At 49.5% G+C, this 11,631-nt stretch overlaps 1 pseudogene; it reads right to left on the reverse strand.

The window, feature by feature from the left end:
• Nucleotides 1–10,229: 10,229 nt before the first annotated feature.
• Nucleotides 10,230–11,156, reverse strand: LOC123161998 (gamma-gliadin B-I-like; annotated as a pseudogene).
• Between the last annotated feature and the right edge of the window lie 475 nt (nucleotides 11,157–11,631).

Genomic DNA, 11,631 nt, shown 5'->3' on the forward strand with positions numbered 1-11,631 from the left:
CAGCAACCTTGAGGGCACAATGTTAAGAGAACATTTGTGTTGAATCGACCCGGATTGATGTTATGCTATGAGATTCATTCGTCACAAGTTTATTGGTACATAACACAGAGATGGTTAAAGTTTGCATGATTCCTTAGACCATGAGAGTATCGAGTTTCTTCATGCTTGCTTCATGAACTTTGGGGTTTGTTAAACGTCATCCGTAAATGGGTGGCTATTACGGCGGCTTACGGGTTCATGGAAAAGTGTGCCAAATAACTTGATAGCTCAAGATTGGGATTTGCTCCTCCGACGATGGAGAGATATCTCTGGGCCCTCTCGATGTTACGGTATCCATCATCGTCTGGCCAGACACTTTGTGATTTGATCACGGGGATGCCGGAACACGATAACGAGAAAAGAGAACAATACCGGTAACGAGGTAACTAGCATAGTGGACAAGTTGTTGATCCACCGGAATGCCAACATGTCTCACCTCGGGTATTTGTAACATATCGCGAAGCAACAGGAATAGCACACGACAACTGGAGGTTCACTCGAATATTTATTCGTGTGGGTATAGGGGTCAATATGGGTGTCCACGGCTCCGATGTTGATCATTGATCGGAAGGGGTTCCGGGTCATGTCTATACTTCACCGAACCTATAGGGTCACACGCTTAAGGGTCATCTATCTGCTGAATACTAGACAGGGAGTCTGAGAGAAAATCACCGAAAAAGTTTCGGACACCGAAAAGTTTCGGACAGGGGAATCGTACCGCAGAGAGAGGTCATCGGATAAGTTTCGATGATACCGAAAAGTTGTTTCGGGATACACCATTAAGTCAAATTGGTTTCCGCACATGCCTGATAATTCTTGGAGGATGCCAGAATCATTCTGGAAGCTTTTTGGAATTTTCTGAGATAAAAACCGGAAATGTTCCGGAGCTGCCGGAGCCACTTCAGATGCGTTTCGCAGATGAAAATCACTAAAACCGGAATTGTTTCGGAACGCGTTGAAAATCATTTTAGTGGGTACTGGAAATGTTCTTAGCCCACATAAATATTTTCAGTTCGATCAGACGCTGAAAAATGTCATCGTGAATAGTGAAAATCAGCTTTATGGTTACTTTATGGAAAGCCACCTTTTGGGGCTTTGCTCCAAAAGATCTTGGGGATGACATGGATGGATAGGAGCCATTTTTGGGGCCCCTCATGGGGGTGTGGCCGGCCACATGGGGTATCCCCCCTTGGGGACCCTCTAGTTCCTTGGTTTCACTCCTAGGTCCTTGTGGAAGGACTTCATTCATGTGCATTTTTGGTTTTTTGTGAAACTACCCTACCCCCTTGGGATTTCCTATAAATAGAGGTGGAGGGTCAGCCCTCCACACTCATCCCTTGCTCTCATACACATGCCATGCATTATCTGGCTTCTTCTCTCCCTCCCACGAAAAGAGTTTCGTAGAGCCGTAAGGCTGTCTGGGTTCCGGCAGGAACTAGTTCTGGACGGCGAAGCCCTGCCGGATAGATGACACCGTATGTGTGCAACTCTGTAGAGAGATCGTAGTTTCGGTCTTAGTTCGTGAGTGCCTCCCGAAGGGCTGTCCGTGTGACCGTCCGAGTTTCGAAGGTCCTCCCGAAGGGCTGTCCGAGTGACCGTTCGAGTTTCGAAGGTCCTCCCGAAGGGCTGTCCGCGACACCGTCCGGGGGGCTGTTCGACCGCCTCCTGGAGGGCTGTCTGAGGAGCAGATGAGGGTATACATCCTCGCGGTTGGGAGGTTGTAAATCCTAGCTGCGGGGATCTGCACCGCCGATCGTCATCGACTCTACTTCCCGCTGCGCTATGAGTCGGTAACGAAAAAGATCAAACCATGTATGCAGTCTCCATAGTGGTCCTGGGCTGGTGCGTAGGTCGGAAATTTTTTGTTTTCTGCTGCGTTCCCCTACACTGGCATGGCTGGTAGTAGCTCCATCGGCGAGAGGGGGTTAGGGGAGTATGAAGGGAGGCCGCCGCATGGAGCTGTAGGAGGAAAAACGGGGGAAATCCATCGCAGAGGGAGGAAGATGAAGAAAGCAATGTATACGAGATGGGAATTGTGTGGACGAGGGGTGCTGCGGCTTGCGGATAAGGACTGTTGCGTGTGGGGACCCACGGACGCATGCGTGTGTGCAGGGAGAGGTGCGAGTGCGCGAGACAGCCAGCACGGACCGGCCGAAAGTTCGGCCGGCAGACCGATTATAAACGTTTCCCGTTTTGCAATCGGGCGTAGCCAAGCCAACGAATGCTTCTCTTCTCTCCTACCAGAACCTGATTTTTAGTAATCAGGTGCTCCAAAGTGAAAATGTGTGTCTAGTGTGCATTATAAAGTGCCTAGGAAGACAATACATGCATGTCCATCCTTGGGCAGCATAGCAGCCAACCCTATCCTACCACGTGGTGGCAATTGTTTATGGAGTAGGTTGATCTCACGGCAACATGGCCATGTGAGTATCAGTTAAGTATTACTAATACTTGTCGTTCAAACGGATCTATCTAGAAACGAAGAGAGACCCTTATCTCGTGGGACTCAGCTCCCCTGACGAACTGCAGAATGCAGTTGACTCATTGACTGGTGGGCCCACACGTTAATGGGCCGACTACTCCCTGCAGTACGTCAGAGGAGCCTCGTCCCATCTCGTCGGACGCACACGGCAAGAAGACGGCCATCCGGATCTGCTGACCAGGAAAGACCGCCGATGGCTACCATCGCCCTCACGGCAGAAGAGTACGTTGCCGTGCAGTCCACCGACGTGGAAGAAAAATTTATCAGTTCTACTTGCATATAGTATATTGTCTAATAAGTAGTGACCTTCATAAGGAATTGCGTGGATCCAAGGTCAACATCTTAATTAGCATACTACTAAGATTCGAAGATATATGCTATGCATATTAGATTCGCCTCGAGTCAAACTTTATAAATTTTGATCAAGTTCATCCAAAAAATTGTGAACATCCACAATATCAAATCAACATCATCATAATCATCCTTGAATATATTTTCATGTCATATATGCCGGCCCATAGTGACACGAAAGCTTCTACGTGGTATGCCATCAACCTTCAATCCGGGTAGCGCAAAGTCAACCGCTCGAGCTGCTTCCATCCATGCACGCATCAGGCTGACCTCCAACCGGGAGAGATGCCCTTAAGGCGTATACAATGGTACTATTTTAGAAATGTCACGTAGGATAATTACTATGGTGATGGAAAGAGAAACAAATAAAAAAAGTGTTCCATTTCTTTTAAATAAGAGATGATCTTTTAGTACAATATCTTTTACCATTACTCCTTGTATATGAGAATATCTTTTTATTACAGATGAAAGTAAGAGATAGCCCACTGTACCCATGATTTTTTATCATCTCTAAACTATATGGTAGGCTTAAAAGATAAAATTGTCTTCTCAACCATTGTATATGCTTTTAGTAGGTTTTTGGCTGGGGTAACAAGTATAGTTCTCCAAGAAAAATCTCCTTCCTCCTTCCGCCTGCGCCGCCGCCGATCCGCCCCACCTCCAATGGCCCTTCGGTTGTGGAGGTGTGGAGGATCTCGGCCCCCCTCGGCAGGACGGACCCCGTTCTCGCTTTTGTTAGGTTCAATGTCTTGGTTGGAGCTGTGTGGCGGTGCGATGTCCCTTTCTACGAATAATGTCTCCCATGTCACATCCCTGTCTCGATGGTGCAAATAGCATTGTCGGAGGATGTGTGAAGGTGTGTCTCTGTCAGATCTCGTGAGATTTGGTCGGTGCTGGTCTTCGGTGCATCTAGTTGGATCCAGTTTTTGTTCGTCTTCATTCGTGTAGTTTCAGGTTTGATCTTTCCGATCTACAAGTCTCTTCATCGGTGATGGTTGCTGTTCTGGTGCGATGTTCCTTTGGGGCCATAGCATCACAACTTCCCGACTGGCTACTACAACGAGGTTTGTCCGGCTCCAGTGCTTGTAGTCATCGCTAGGTGGTCCACAGACCTGGTTGTAATTCTTATTACCTGTTGTGTTCTCTGTATTGTCATGATTGATAAATAGATTGAAATTTCTTCTCGAGGAATAAAGTAGGTTTTGCTAATAGTGATAAATTATGTGACATGCACATCAGATGGATTAGTAATCTAATTGTTGTACAGCAGATGGGGGAGGAAACACGTCCGCCAGAGGAGATCGGGTTTCCGCAGCCGGCAAACCAACCCTCGCCGGACGGTGTTGTGATCGGGCCGCCGCGGATCCCCGCATCCTCTCCAAGTGCTCCTATGGCGGCGCCGCCAGGAGGAAAGGAGGGCCCGGCGAGATCGCGAGGCTCTGATCACGGAGTCATGGCGCATGTAGAGATCGGGCAGGAGAGGACAAGATCGGGACAATGGCGGGTTCATTTCTCCGATGGGACGGATCCCGGCAAATGGGTCGAAGGCCATCTCCGATTTACTCCAAAGTCGCGCTGGATGGTTCTCCTAGATTTGGAGAACGACATGCTAGCCGGTGATTACCTTCCGAACGACGACTTGATCGAGGTAGGGCTCCATTTCATGACTGATATTTATGATGTGGTTGTTCCGTCCTTGTGTGCAGGTTGATCTGGTTCTGGAGGCAGTGGAGCTAGATGATCTGACGGAGACGATAGAACGTGGAAGACCGGGAGGGCGCTTTTGGGCTCTAGAACAGGCTGAGAAACAAGCCTCGCCGGATCTGCTTGAGGTCTTGAAGGATACGGGACCGATGAAGCCGTCAGAGTTCAAATCGGTACCCGATCGGCATCGGTCAAAGGTTCAACGACCCAAGCCGGCCGTGAAACCCTGGATCGGCCTGATCCCTAAGGTATTTCATGAACCCGTTACTTTGTCGGATTTTATTCAAGAATCATGGACTCTAGTTACTCGGAAGAACTAGGGAAAGAAAGGTCGGCCGCCGCTGCCGCCGTGGTCGCCAGCGACGAGATCGGCGAGCGCAATTCGAGCGGCCAGAAGGGCGCACTTGAATTTGCTGCTGGGCCAAGGGATCAAAAGGGAAGCGACGTTGATCGTGGGATCTCTAGGCTCGGGCGAGGCCCAGTTAGAAGCCCAAGCCACGTCCGACTCGCATCTTACGTGCATGCAAGTTTCACCGATACCCGAGTCCTCGCTGATCGCAGCTAGGGTTGTACACATACCAGGCTTCCCGACTCTCGGCGCGGGGTGCGCGGCCAGGATCCATTGCGCCGGCAAGATGGCTGGACGTGGACCACCGCCAGCCAAGCATGGGCTGACGCCCGCCGCCGAAGCTGCCGGCGGCGGCCGAGGCGCTCTGCCTCCAGCTAGGCAAGGGCCGCCACTTGCGGCTACCAGTACCGCGGCGGGTCCGCAGGCAGGAACCGGCGGAGCCGGTCGTGGCGCTCCACCTCCCGTGAGGCAGGGGCCAATGCCTGCCGCTTCAGGACCGTAGGCGCTGGTGCAGGCTGCTAGGAACGTGTGGCAGCCGGAGGAGCCGGCGAAGCCGCCGGCGGCCAAGGCGCCGGCCCTTGGAAGAGGTCGTGGTTCTCACCATGGATGGGATGGTCACGGACAAGGTGGATACGGTAGAGATGGTCCGAGAAACCGGTACGGACAGTGGGGAGATGATGGTTATGATGCATATGGGGAGGGGAGCACCGTGGATCATCCTCCGGTGGCGGCCGAGGCTTCAACTGGTACAATGGCGGCGGTCCAGGACGTGGATTTCAGGGACCGCCCGGCAATTTTGTTGAAGGTGTCACCGGCCCCAATGAGCGTTTCCGGGGAGGTTATCGGTGAGTCGGGAGAGGGGGTGGGAGGCGCCCACCTCCACCACGGCAACATCCGCCGCCACCACCGCCGGCCCCGGGGGCAGTGTTGGACCATACAGCTGGTGCGGCGGAGGCCACAACTACTGTGCCTGAGGTGGCGGTAGACACGGTCAGGGCCTTGGCGGCGGTGAATATTCTGGCGGCTTCTGGAGTCGCTAAGACTAGTGGTGGTGGGGTGGACAAAGGGTCGGACAAAGCACAGGGAGAAAAGCTTTCGAAGTGGGAAATTACGAAGAAGAAATTGCCTTGCTATAGATGTGGCGAACCAGGACACTTTGTGGCACACTGTACTAATGATCTACGTGACTATTGCCTCATATCGCAGCATGTACTAATGATCTACGTGACTATTGCCTCATATCGCAGCATGTGACCAGTGACTGCCCACTCTTGTCCGACCCTAAACCTGGCATAAACATTTTTTGGGTGTGCTGCAAGGAACATATGATTTTTGAGACACTGGAGGTGGCTCCTTTGCCTCAGATGGTTGAGAGTTCTTTCCCAGCAGTGGTTCGGGTTACTAATGGACAGATGACAGAGGCTCAGATTGTGAGGCAGCTGTGTGAGCTCGTACCGGGTAATTATCAGTGGCATCTTGATAAGCGGGAGGACCAGGCTTACAAGGTGGATTTTCCCACTAAAGAGCATCAATTGCATATTCTTAAGTGGGGTCTGTGCAGAGTTCTGAGTACCAACATTATCAATGCATTTGATGAGTGGAAGCAGCAGGAACCAGAGGGTACACCTTTAGAGAAGGTTTGGGTACGGTTCTTTAGCGCACCACCTAAACTGATTAATCATTTTCTGATTTCCTGGAGCTTGGGATCTTTGATTGGCAAGACGAAAAAGGTTGACATGCCCTTCACTCGTGCACAGGGGGCCGCGAGGCTGCTGGTCATTGTTGTTAGTGTTGAGTTCGTGCCAGATATAGTTAGATGGACACATGCTGGAGTCACTTACATTTTAGAGATTGAGATTGAGGACACTCCGACTTCCGAGGATGGGGATGAGATTCAGGATATGGACACAACTGAGGGGGGCGGTGCACCCGGGAACAGGATAAGGGGCCCAAGAACACACCACGGGAGTCGGCCAAGGGGCCAAATGCGCAACCAGATAAGGCGGATAAGTCTGCCAAGGAGGCGCCACCGTCAACAACTCCGATGAACACACTTCGGTTTGGTTCGTTTGGAGCGAGGTCGGCACCTAGTCGGTTATGGAGCAACAGAGTTGAGGCGGACGACCCGGCGGAACTTGAGCTACCACCAGTGATGGTCCCTGTCTGTGAGCCGACGGCGCTCCTTGACTCCGAACTGACGGTAATGCAGAGAGAGATGGAAGGCACCCCACAGCTGGCAGCACAGGGGACACGACACACTTCTGACAGTGGCCCAGACACGGTGGGTTCGAGGGACATGATGCTCTCAACGCCTGGTGGTCCGGTGGATACTTGCGGGCTGACAGCAATTGGGGGGTCATGGGCAGGAGGCCCGTAGCGCCCTCCCACACGCGTCGGGCTCGATCAGCTCGGGAGAGGCGCCTGGACAGGAGGTCCGAGGTGATCGCTCTCTTCCGGTGATACCCGGCGAGCTGGGGGAGAGGTGCAGGCCGCAGGCCCGTGGCTTACCTTCTGTGCAGGTCTCCACCGAGCAGCATGGACAGGGACCGCGCCTTCGTGATGGTGAGGGGGGAGCGGGACTATCGAGCAGGTGGCTACACGGTCTCCTTCCCCCTTGGCTACTGTGGGCGATACACGCTCCACCACGCCCTACCCTTCTTCACCGACGCTAGGGGAAGGGTGTGGGAGTCGGGTGCTAACACCTCGACAGAGGACATCGGAGGAGCTTGTCGCTTTCGGTGGGATCGCGGATCCCGTGACGGCTGGCAGGCCTATCAGCAGCCAGATCCAGGGACAGCCGAACGCGGACGACCTGCAGCTAGCGCGCGCCAAGAGGGCGGCCATGCTTTGCGATGTTGGCGCTACTACAAGTATGTCATTTGATAAGAGTTGTTCAATTTTGCATTACACAGAGAATGATATAATTGATAAGGCAAATGACTTAGGAATCTCTTTGGGGTCAAATGAAACTGAGGTGGTGAAATCCGTAAACAATCTTTTAGACTTAGAAGCGGAGAGGGCTTCAGAAGTTATTCGCAATCTTGCATCTGTCAAACCCATGAATGACAATGACATGGAAAATTTAGGAATGGTTACTCTTGAAAATATTTGTAACAATCTCTTGCCTAGTACGGAGGCCAATGATGAGGAGGGGTCGGAGACTACAGACATCGTAGAGCCTCTAATGATGGAAGGCACAGTCTCTTACGCCGACGATCCGACATTCCCAAAGGGTGATGGGGAGAAGCCCAAACGACCCTGGAAGTGGAAAATTTATCCTACTTCGGCAGTTCGTAGAAGTGCTAGAGTTAAGCTTAAGAAAAAAATTCATGATGACATATGAAAATAATCTTTTGGAATAGCAGAGGTCTAGCTGACTTGGCTAAACAAAGGTTCTTGACGGAGACAATGGTAGTACAACACTTAGACTTTATGGCACTTTTGGAAACAAGACATGATAACTTTACATCACAGTTCCTTCAAACTCTCTCCAAAGGTATTGATTTTGACTAGCATATCTTACCTCCTAGAGGAAGATCTGGTGGGATTTTACTAGGGGTCTGGTGTGAAACGCTTGAGGTGCTTAATGTGGTTCGGGGTGATTTTGTAGTTAAGTTTCGGGTGAGATAAAAGTTCGATGGTTTCCGATGGTCTCTTCTTGCTGTATATGGGGCAACACAACCGGAACTCAAACCAGATTTTTTAGCCGAGTTGGTGCGGATTTGTGGAGATGAAACCCTGCCAATCTTAGTTGGGGGGAGGGTGATTTTAATATAATTCGGGGGAGAGATGAGAAGAATAATGACAATTTTGATGGACGTTGGTCTATGATGTTTAACATGATTATCGAGAGTCTTAATTTGAGAGAAATTGAGCTCACCGGTAGACAATTTACATGGGCCAATTCGTTACCCACTCCAACTTATGAAAAGTTGGATAGGGTACTCGCTAGTGTGGAATGGGAACAAAAGTACCCTTTGGTGGCGGTCCATGCAATGCAGAGAGCGATCTCAGACCACACACCACTTCTAGTAGAATCGGGAGAGGCTACCCATGTACTCCCTCCGTTCCAAATTACTCGTCGTGGTTTGAGGTCAAATCCAAATTACTCATCGTGGTTTTAGTTCAAATTTGAACTAAAACCACGATGAGTAATTTGGAACGGAGGGAGTAGTGAATAAAAATGCTTTCTCCTTTGAACTAGGCTGGTTCGAGAAAGAAGGCTTTTTGGAGATCATTGCACGAGAATGGGCTAAGCCTACTAGGGGCCAGCCGTGTGCGGTGCCCCACTCCACAGTTTGCTCCTCCGGTCATATTGTCGTAGTGCTTAGGCGAAGCCCTGCGCGGATCAAATCACCAACACCGTCACCACGTCATCGTGCTGAACGTGTGCTGAACACGGAGGTGCCGTACGTTCGGTACATGGATTGGTTGGATCGTGAAGATGTTCGACTACATCAACCGTGTTACTAAACGCTTCCGCTTTCGGTCTACGAGGGTACATGGACCCACTCTCCCCGCTCGTTGCTATGCTTCTCCTAGACAGATCTTGCGTGATCGTAGGATTTTTTTTTTGAAATACTACGTTCCCCAATAGTACCTGCATGCGTTGCTTATTTTGCTTTCCATCAAGTAAAAATGTGGTATTGCATAAGATCATCAAAAGAACAAAATAAAATAATGCACAAATAAGACACATCCAACAATCCCCCTCCCCTTCCCCATACACACAGACTATTCTAGCTGGTCTAGGGCATGACTAGCAACTTATTTCAAATTAACTATCTTGTGGTGTATGTGAAGTTCAAGAAAAAGTTGGCTTTTTTCTTGAAAAGTAAGTTAATGTGCAAAGAATCAATGAACGTATTTGCAAAAAAAGCTAGCAAACTGAATTAATGATGAAACCAGTTGTGGTGGTCATGTAGGCAATGGTAGTAGCAAACCAATAAAAAAACAAGATCTCAAAGCTCCAACCATTAAAGAGTAGTATGTTTGTCCATGCTTGAGTTCAACCCAAATTTCACAATAACACTATTATATTTAAATCTAGATTATTGCAAGCATGGTAATACACCAGGTTGAGGTTGTGACCAGGCAAGAAGGACTTGTGAACCTGCAAGCATGGTAGTCAGATCGATGTCCACACGACGCCGGTATGAACATTGTCTAGAGAAAACTTTATTTGTATTTTATTCCAGAATTTAACTACTAGTTTGGGTGGGTCACACATGACATTGTGTGACACTTTATTTTTCACCGCTTCCTCAACATGTCCATCGAGAAAACGACGGTGATCTTTTCTTATCAGTAGGCACCAACTCCGCTGCCAACACCGAATGGCACACTAGTGATGGAGCTGTACAACGGCACATTAACACTGCACATCGTTGGCAGGGTACTGAGGGCAATGGAAGTCATCACCTCGAGGCGAGCTATCTGGTGTGGCTGCAAGTACCCTATTGTACATGTTGTTGTTGAGGCTGTTGACCCAGTTGTTGTTGAGGTTGTTGGAAAGAACATTGTCCGAGCTGCTGCTGCGACTGCTGTTGGGGTTGGTAGACACCTTGAACCGACTGTTGGGGTTGTTGCTGCTGAGGTTGGACAAAACCCTATTGTTGTTCTTGCAGGATGATGGACAAGATGATAGCACGGATTGCCACATAGCGGGATTGTTCAGGGATTCGCGGCAATTGTTGGCAACATTGTTGCCGCATCACATGGCAACTGCTCTGCTGCCACATCTGCGACCTAGCAAGACGTTGTGGCATTGCCACAGGGCTACATTGCTGCTGGAGGAATACCTTGCATGGGTTTAGCTGCTGCAAAACGGATGGATGAACAATAGGGATTTGTTGGTGCAGAAGTTGTTGGTGTTGTTGTTGAGAAAATGCTGGTTGTTGCGGTAGAACTGTTTGTTGTTGCTACGAAAATGCTGGTTGTTGCGGTAGAAGTGGTTGTCGTTGTTGTTGTGAAAATAGTAGTTGCTGCGAAAATGATGGTTGGTGCTAAAAATGGTGGTTGTTGAGGAAATGGTTGTTGTTGTTGTTGTTGTGAAAATGGTGGTTGTTGTGGAAATATCTGTTGTGGTTGTAATGGTTGTTGCTGCCATGGTCTCTCCAAACCAGGGATGCACCTAGTCTCCATCTGCGCAATGGCACATGTCGCCACAACGGCTAGAAGGGCAAAGACGAGGAAGGTCTTCATGATGGATTGGTGCTAACTAGTTTTGCTTGGTTTTGATGCTTGTGCTTGTGATGATCTTTATACTTCATTGTAGGATATTTTTACTTCGTGACTTTTACTGATGATTTGAGTAGGTATGGCTATATCTACTTAATGAAGCATAAATCGGAAACCTTTGAAAAGTTCAAAGAATTTGAATGAGGTAGAAAATCATCGTAACAAAAAGATTAAGTTTCTGCGGTCTGATCGCGGAGGCGAATATCTTAGTCATGAGTTTGGCCAACATCTGAGTGATCGTGGAATCGTTTCACAGCTTACGCCTCCCGGAACTCCACAGAGAAATGGAGTATCGGAACGACGTAACCGAACCTTGTTGGACATGGTAAGGTCAATGATGTCTCTTACAAATCTTCCAATATCTTTTTGGGGTCACGCACTACTTACTGCTGCTCACACACCAAACAAAGCACCATCTAAATCTGTTGAGACGACGCCACATGAGATGTGGCACGGGAAGAAACCC

The sequence above is a fragment of the Triticum aestivum genome, chromosome 1D, assembly GCF_018294505.1.
Source record: "Triticum aestivum cultivar Chinese Spring chromosome 1D, IWGSC CS RefSeq v2.1, whole genome shotgun sequence".
Lineage (NCBI taxonomy): Eukaryota > Viridiplantae > Streptophyta > Magnoliopsida > Poales > Poaceae > Triticum > Triticum aestivum.